Source organism: Vombatus ursinus, unplaced genomic scaffold (assembly GCF_900497805.2).
Source record: "Vombatus ursinus unplaced genomic scaffold, bare-nosed wombat genome assembly UNPS02014170.1, whole genome shotgun sequence".
In the NCBI taxonomy this organism is placed as follows: domain Eukaryota; kingdom Metazoa; phylum Chordata; class Mammalia; order Diprotodontia; family Vombatidae; genus Vombatus; species Vombatus ursinus.
In genome coordinates, this window is record NW_020953948.1 from 2,311,523 (window position 1) to 2,320,892 (window position 9,370).

The following is a 9,370-nucleotide window of genomic DNA, read 5'->3' on the forward strand; positions in this document are numbered from 1 at the left end:
TTTGAGAAAATCCTATCCCCTACCAATTCCCCCAACAAGGGAAAAGTACTTATAGGACATATGAAATAACAAGGTTTGGGAATCTCTGATTTAAAACCACAAGTTACCTTTTAAAATTCACCCACACATCTGAAACATTATTCCAACTATGCTCGACAAGCTGAAGAACTGAAAAAAAAAAGGCTTTCTAAAATTTCCCTCATATCCAGGGGTGTGCTGGAGCCAGCTCATACCAGAGAACCCATTGTTTTTGTTTTAGAATATTTTATTTTTCCCCAATCACATGTAAAAATAATTCTTTAACATTTGTTTTTTTAAGTTTTGAGTTTCAAATTCTATCCCTCTCTCCTTCCCTCCTTCCCCCCCACCATGGTAAGCAATCTGATATGTGTTATACATGTGCAGTCATGTAAAACATTTCCATATTAATCATTTTGTGGAAGAAAACTTAAACTAAATAGAAAGAAAAAGAAAGAAAGAAGGGAAGGAAGGGAAAAATAGTATAGTTTGGTCTTCAGATGCAATCAGTTCTTTCTCTGGAGGCAGATAGTATTTTTCATCATAAGTTCTTTGGGATTGTCTTGGATCATTGCATTACTGAGAATATCTAAGTCATTCACAGCTGCTCATCATACAATATTGCTGTTACTGTGTACAATGCAGAAGACCAATTGTTAAATGCTCAGTTTGAACATTTACGCCTGAAATTATCAAATGCTACAAGGGCTTAATTTCTTAATTGTCTGAACTCAGGAAAATGGTGGAGGAAATTAATAGTGCAGATAAACTTAGTGTGTTGTGCATACATTTTTGGAGAGCCAATCGGTAAACATTTACTAGCACATCCCTGCTCACATCCCCAAACTGTTTACTATGTCCTAACTCCCTTTAGTTAGCTGCTGGGATTTTGTAGTCCACTGTGTAACATATCCCAATCTCAAGTACATGACCCACTACCTAAATTCTAATTCGATGTTCTTCTCCACCTGCCCCTTTGATTTTTCGATCATCCCTAGAATTCACCATGACCTCAATAACCAATTAACATAGCAATAAATGTTCTTGTTGACTCAAGTCTTCCAGTAATGGTTGTGTTCTTAGAGATCTAAGATCATTGCCAACAAAAAGGATAAATCGAATGATTGAATAAATGAATGAAAGAGTAAGAACCTGTAATTGGAGTCTGATGGAGAGAAAAAAAAGAGAGGCATGGGAGAAGCAATTTGCATAAAACCTAGAACACTGGTGCTGAATATATTCATTACTCACCACCCTCATTCTTTATAAAGAGAGGTCAGAAGCCAAAGAGAAGGAAAAGCATAAGAAAATGGGACAGAGAGAAATACATAATTAATGATTAAAACTGTGAATGTAAACGACATGAACTTTGCCGTAAAATGGAATAGCAGAATATATTAGAAAACAGTCCAAAAATATATTGTTTGTAAGAAGTATACTAGGAACCTAAAGATTTACGTAGAGTTAGAATAAGGGATTGATAACAAAATTTTTTATTCTTTAAATGAAGTAAAAAAGAGGCAGGATTAACAATTATAATCTCAGACAAGTCTACAGAAAAAATAGACTTGATGAAAAAAGATACACAGGGAAACTATTTTATTGAAAGGTAGTATAGACAGTGAATTGATATCAGTACTAAGATCTATGTGCTGAATGGCATAACATCTAACTATATAAAGGAAAAGTTAAACAAATCACATTATACAATAAAACTATTATGCAGTACCTCAATGTATTCCTTCCAGAGTCCAAACAAGAGAGAAGCCAAAGACTTGAACACAATTTTAGAAAAGTTAGATATGGTAGACATCTGGTAATTGTTGAATGGGAATAGAAAGCAGTATACATGTTTCTCTCATTGGCATGACATCTTTTTTTAAAAAAATTGACCATATATTAAATAATTAAAACCTCACAAAATGCAGAAATGCCTATTCAATACATCTTTTACAGAACACAATGAAACAAAATTACATCCAATAAAATATCACTAAAGAAATGGTTAAATTTTAAAAACAATTTTACAATTAACAGAAATATATTTCCTCTTCCTCCTACCTCTCCCCATTTGGAAAAGACATAAACAAAATTATTGCAACAAATATTCATAGTTAACCAAAACAAACTCCCTTACTGGCCATGTCCAAAAATATGTCTCATTCTGTTATTCAGTTAATAAGCATTTATTAATTCCAGACACTGTACTAAGGACTCAGGGTACCATAAAAAAAAGATAGTCTGCCCTCAAGGATCTCACAATCTAATGGAATAAAATATTGCACCCAGAGTCTATCATTTCTTTGTTAGCAGGTGAATACCGTGCTTCATCATCATTATTTTGAAATCAAAGATGGTCATTGCATTCGTCAGAGTTCTCATGACTTTCAAAGTTTTTTGTTTTCCACAGTGTTGCTGTTGTATGACTTTTTCTCCTGGCTCTGCTCATGTCATTCTTCATTCATTCAAACATGACTTTGAAATTTAGTTTTTAAAATACTGAAATCATAGTATAAATTGTTCTTCTGATTCTCCTCATTTCATTCTGTATCACTTCATGTATGTACTCTTTGAAACAATCATTTCAACCTCATTTCTTACAGACCGATAATGTTCCATTTTATGCGTATACCAAAGGGACAAGTCAGAAGTTAAGCCAGAAATAAAATAAACATGACTGGAGCCCATCATGAAATTCTGCCCAAGGCTAGGAACTTATCAATCAGGCTGCAATTGATCTTAGTGAACTAGGATACATCTACCGTATAGTAGGTATAGATATTACGTTTCAAGGACTGAGAGTAGAGAAAAATGTTTGAAACAATCAGTGTGGCAAATAAAATAGGAAATCACATTTATCTTTAGGGGTTCTCTTTAGTACGTATGATCAGTAAGATGTTTTGCTCTGCTTGAAATTCTTATAATATTTATGATTTAACATCTGAAGACTTCTCTGCAGTTTGCCTTTTTTATGGCAAGTAAGAGATGAAATATTGGTAAAAACTTTCCCACATTCATTACATTCACATGGTTTTTCTCTACTGTGAATTCTTGGATGGGAAATGAGAGATGAGTTATGAGTGAACCCCTTTCTGCATTCATTGCATCATAAGGTTTCTCTTCGGTATGAATCATTTGATGGCAGATGGGTGAAAGGCCTTACCACAACCATTATATTTATAAGATTTCTCTCCAGTATGAATTCTTTAATGGGAAATGAGCTGTGGATAAAGGCTTTCCCACACGTTCCCTTGTGAATACAAGGTATTTCTCCAGTATGAATTTTCTGATAAGACATAAGCTGTGGACTCCACCTTCAAGCCGTTCCACACTCATTGCATTTTTTTTTTTTGGTTTAAATTTTTATTTTTCCATAGGGAAAAATCAAATATACATTTAACCCAATTTGGTTGCAAGTTCCTTAGCTTTTGCCTATTCTAGCTTGGCAATATGAGCCACTGATTTTGGACCCGGAGCACTGCCACCCTAGTGACGATGGATCTCATCAAATCGGCCATTGTAATTGATTTTGATGTCTTCTACCAGCTTAGCCAGGGCTCCCTTACCTTCAGGGTTAACCTGTGTGAAGGCGATGCTTGTACATGTCTTTCTTGTGAACTAAGCGACTCAGTCTGGCTTTACCTTTGATAATACAGTAAGGCACCCCATTTTTTGGCACAAGGCAGGTAGGAGGACCACCAGCTCACTGGGGTCCACATCGTGTGCAATCACTACCCACCGTGCTTTCCTGTTTTCTACCAGGGCAGTAACAGCGGTAACATCTGCTCTGAGGACAGGTGGTCTCTTAGTGGGGATGTCTCCTTTGCTGGCAGCTTTTTATTCAGCCCGACCCAGCAGCCTCTGCTTCTTTTCTTGCTTTATCTCAGGTCTGTACTTGTGAGCCAGTTTAAGCAGTTGAGTAGCTGTCTGATGACCAAAGTTTGGGTGAACTGGTTAATTGCTGGTGGCACTTTCAGACGCTTATAAAGGATAGACCTTTGACGCCGCAGTTTGAAGTACCAAGGCCTTTTGACAAATCGAGTAAGATCCCTTTGGGGCCGCATGTCCTGACCAATGCCAAAGTTCTTGGGAAGCTTCTCAAACAAAGGATTGAGGGCTTTCTTGGCCTCCTGCTTCTTTTCTCCAGCAGGGGCGGGAGCCACCTTCTTCCCTTTAAGCATCTTGGCTGGCAGACCAAGAAAGGACTCATTGCATTTATAAGGCTTCTCATCAATATGAATTCTTTGATGGGAACCAAATTATGTGCTCCATCTGAAGGTCTTCCCGCACACAGGACATTCGTAAGGTTTCTCTCCAGCATAAATTGTCTTTTGGGACATGAAATATGAGGTGTACACAAAGGCTTTCTCACGCACAGTATGAATTCTCTGATGTCTGATAAGTTTTGTGCTCCAGCAAAAGTCTTTCCCAAATTTATTACATTCAAGGGGTTTCTCTCCTGTATGACTTTTCTGATGGAAAGAAAGTTATGTGATCCAGCTGAAGGCTTTCCTACAGTCATTACATTTATGGGATTTATTTCTACAGTGGTTTCTATGATGGGAAGTAAGAGATGAGCTGTGGTTAAAGGCCATATTCACCACATTCACAAAGTTTCTCTCCTGTATGCTTTCTTTCGTGTTCAGTAAGTTCTGTTTTTCAGCAGAAAACCTTCCCACATTCAGTACGTTTGTGTGGTTTTTCTCCAGTGTGAATTCTCTCACGTTCAGTGAGTTTTGTGCTCTGACTGAAGGCCTTCTCTCATATATTACATTTATTTGGATTTTCTCCAGTATGAATTCTCTGGTATACACTAAGCTGTGTGCTCTGGCAGAAAGTTTTTCCACATTTATTACACTTGTATCATTTCTCTGCAGTAGATATTCTATAATATTGAATAAGAGTTGAATAACTACTGAAAGACTTCCCATAGTCATTATGCTGAGAAAGGCTGTATTACATTTAATTAGTTCTCAGCACCGTCCATAGATACCATATTTATGTAGAGTCTTTTGTTTATGAACATTATATGAAAAAAGGCAAATATTTCTCTCAAATTTATTGCACTGAAGGCCTTTCATTTTATTAAGAGGCTTCCTGTAGGTAATTTTTACTTAACTAAAATAAATATTCAGGTTGCCATGTCGTCTCTGAAATCTGACATCAAATTCCAAGGCTTCTCTCGATGTGAGATCCTGGGAACCAAATCCTGGTTGTCCTTCCTGGGGTCGTTATTTCATAGACATTCTCAGCTTCGGAGCAGACTTCTTAGTTTCAGACTGAATCTCCCAATCTGAAAGAACTGAAAATGTAAGCATTTTCTGTTTATCCTCTTAAGAGAAAGAAAACCACAACACATATAGTCCAGTCCTGTTGCCAATCACGCCTTGTCAAACCCCAACCTTGGTGGCTTTGCTTCTATTCAAGACTCAGTTCAAATCCTACCTCCTCTCTCTGTCTCTGTCTCTCTTCTACCTCGCTGTTTGTGGAAAAGGGATGGTACTGTGTTAAGTGCTGTGCTGACATTCTCTCAGTTAGAGTTGTTGTAGCGCCTTCCTTTTCAGATTACTCAGTTTACCCTGTATAAATCTTAAGATTCTTCTTTGCCTGTCTTTGTATCCACATCTCTTACCACAGTGTCTGGCATGGAGTAAGTGTGTGTTGACTTTTGACTGGCTGTGCTGTTTCTCTATTCAAGGAGAGCCTAGCACTTAGCACAATGCCTGGCAGTGCCTGTACCATGTAGTAAGGGCTTAATAAATGTTTACCGACCGAGTGGCCTTCAAATCTGAATGGGTAGAAATAACAACTACAACAATAACATGGCCATGCATTTCCATTCTAATCTTTAGTTTCTAAGTAACTCATAGCATTTTAATGTTGAAGGCAAAACATTTTCTTCAAGGTAACCCTGCGTATGGTACATAGTGGAGAAAACAATTCTTAGCTCATAGGTTTCTTGGATGAAGGAAACCAAACACTGAAAAGCTGTAAGCTATTCCTACCCCCTAGCATGGGCCATCTTCTCAAAAGACTTACAGCACCTTCGTCACCCAGATCAGAAACCATGTCCTGGAGGTTTTAACCCTTTTAGCTTTGGAACTTCTGCCATGGGGCCCAGACATGCTGTTGGTGACTGCTTCACCTGGCCCAGTATTTCAGGCAAGCCCTAGACACAACTTACTTAACTCCTTATATCTCAGGCTTCCCACAATCCTCATACCCTTCTCCTCTCCCCTCCCAAGCTCTGAAAATACAATAAAATCCTTCCATTGTTCCTGGAAGGAGTGTGTCAATCTGTTCCTTTCTGGCCCCACTTACCATCCTGAAACTTTCCAGAACTAGGTGCCAGTGTGTATAATCTCCCCATCAGAGTGTAAACCCCTTTAAGACAGAGAATGTGCTTATTTTGGCATCCTGACTTGCCCATAGTAACTGTTTAATAAATGCTTTTCACAGGAAAATGATAAATGTTGGAGGGGATGTGGGAAAATTGGGACACTATTGTGTTGTTGATGGAGCTGTGATCTGATCCTACCCTTCTGGAGAGCAATGTGGATAGCCCTGTGCCCAAAGGGCTATAAAACTGTGCATAGCATTTGACCCAGCAAACCACTACTAGGTCTGCATCCCAAAGAGATTTAAAAAAAGGGAAAAGGACCTATTTGTGTGAAAATATTTAGAGCAGTTCATTTTGTGGTGGCAAAGAATTGGAAATTGAGGGGATGTCATCAGTTTGGGAATGACTGAACAAGTTATGGTATGTGCTTGTAATGGATTACTATTGTGCTATAAGAAATGATGAGCTGGATGATATCAGAAAAACCTGGAAAGATTTACATGAACTGATGCAGAGTGAAGTGAACAGAACCAGGAGAACATTGTACACAGTAATAGCAATCTTGTACAATGATCAACTGTCAGTGACTTAGCTCTTCTCAGCAGTACAATGATTCAGACAATTCCAAAGGACTCATGATGAAAAATGCTATCCATCTCCAGAGAAAGAACTGAGGGAGTCGGAATGCAGATTAAAGCATACTGTTTTTTGATTTATTTTTCTTGTTTTCTTTTTCTCTTTTGGTCTGTGTTTTCTTTTGTAACATGACTAACATGGAAATATGTTTTACAGGATTGCAAGTGTATAACCTATATAAAATTGAATACCATCTCAGGGAAGGGGAGGAGAAGAAGGCAGGAAGAGAATCTGTAACCCAAAATGTTGAAAAAATGAATGTTAAAATTGTTTTTACATGCAATGGGGAAAAATCAAATATTATTTAAAAATGAATGCTTTTCACTCATTCATTCTCATGCTGAGACTTTGAGAAGAATTCTTAATAATTTTTCACTAGGGTGGAATAAACCTTTGGGTGAAAAGTCCACCAAGGGTTTAAAGAGATTGATGTTTGTTCTTGTCTTGTCAATCAGTAAACATTTATTAAGCACCTGCTATGTACCAGGCACTGCGCTAAATCCTGGGAATACAAAGAAAAGCAAAAGACAGATACTGCCCTCAAGTACCTCACAATCTATTGCTTCACTTACTACTTTGTCTTGATACATCTGCAAGCAATCAACAAACATGCATTTACTCAGTGTGTACTGTGTGTCAGGCAATGGAGATACAGAGACAAAAACGAAGTAGTCTCTGACCTCAAGGAGCTTACCTTCTATTGGAAGAGTCCATAGGTTTAGAGATGGAAGTGATCTTGGAGGTCATGTTGTCGAACGTTGTCATGTTATGGATGAGGAAACTGAGTCCCAGAGGTTAAATTACTTGCCCATACTCAGCTTATAGGTAGCACAGCAGTAGAGCTGGGATTCTAACTCAATTCCTTTGATGCCAGGTTCCACATTGTTCCATGAAGATCAGGCTAGATGACGCCGTAGAGGCATCACAACACACAAACACACATAGTGGGCCTCGGGAATTCTGATTCAGGAATTCTGCCAGGGGATAGATATATCAAGACAGGCAGGCATGTGGCGAGTTGAAGTCAGGGAGAAACAGGGAGAGAGACTGAGCTGGAATTGTACAAAACAATGAAAGAAAAGTAAACATTAAACAGCTGATGCCCTCATTTGTTATCCACAAACTGCTTTTTTTTTTTTAAGTTCCTATCGAAAACAACAAACCTGTTAGTGTTTGCACTATCAGCAATTGCTCCTAATAACAATCAAGAAAGCAATCTAGTTTGGTATCAGCGTGTTAGGTTTGGGGTCTGAGTAGAATCTTAGATGTAGAGATGAAAGGCTGACAAGAACAATCTGATTTTACAAATGAGGAAACAGAGGCACAGGGAGTTGAAGTTACTTGCCCAGGGTAACACAGCTAATGAGTTCTTGAAGGTGGTTTTCTGGATTCAAAGTCCAGTAATGGCTCTATCCAATATACCAGAATTTCTTAACCTGGGAGTGAACTCAAAGATTTTATTTTGATAATTTATTTCAACAGAATTATTTCCTTTGTAATCTCAAATATAATCTCATTTATTTTGTGCATTTAAAAACCTTATGTTGAGAAGGAGTCTTTAGGCTTCAGTAACTTGTCAGAGAGGTCTAGGACACAAAATGGTAAAGGATCTCTTCTGTGTGGCTTTGGGCACCCCCCTCTCCACCTCTCTGGGCTTCCCTGTCCTTCCTTGATGACCCTGAGTATCCCTTTATGCCTTAAGATCAATGATGCGGTGACTTTCAATCACCATATCCACTCGCTGCTTCTGTTTCCCCGTCAGTAAAATGGGAATAAATTTTTGTGCTCCACCTCACCGGGCTGTTGCTAGGAAGGGGCTCTGCCAGGCTTAAAGAGCCAGAGAAAAGGGGCAATGACAGCTGCCGCGGCTATCATTATTATTAATTATCAGTATTAGGGGAGAGGGAGGGGCATTCTCTATGCCACCTCCATACTCAGGCTCCAGCGCAGGACACCCCCCCCCCCCCCCCCCCCCCCCCCGCCCCCGCCCCCCACCGCCCCCCCCCCCCCCCCCCCCCCGGGTTCTAGGTCTGATTCCAAGTCAGCAGCTCCTGCGACGCTTCTGTGCCGCCGGACCTCGGCTAACGACTGGATCTCCCAGCTTCAGGGCCCAGGTCCGTCCAGCCCAAGTGGGCTTACCTGCAGCGCCTACCCTACCGGGCTTTGCCATCACGGAGAAGGGCCAGGCCAGGGAGGGGCGGCAAAGGGGAGGCGCAAGGATGGGATGAAACCACATCCACCAATGGGAGTTTTCAGGTGTAGCTATCTCCATGGTGACGAATCTCTCTCTGTCTCTCTGCCTCTCTGTCTCTCTCTGTCTCTGTCTCTGTCTCTCTCTCTGCTCTCTCTGCCTCTGTCTCTGTCTCTGTCTCTTTC

At 39.6% G+C, this 9,370-nt stretch overlaps 1 pseudogene; it reads right to left on the reverse strand.

Annotated features, from left to right (window-relative positions):
• Nucleotides 1-3,414: 3,414 nt before the first annotated feature.
• Nucleotides 3,415-4,199, reverse strand: LOC114041230 (annotated as a pseudogene).
• Nucleotides 4,200-9,370: the final 5,171 nt, after the last annotated feature.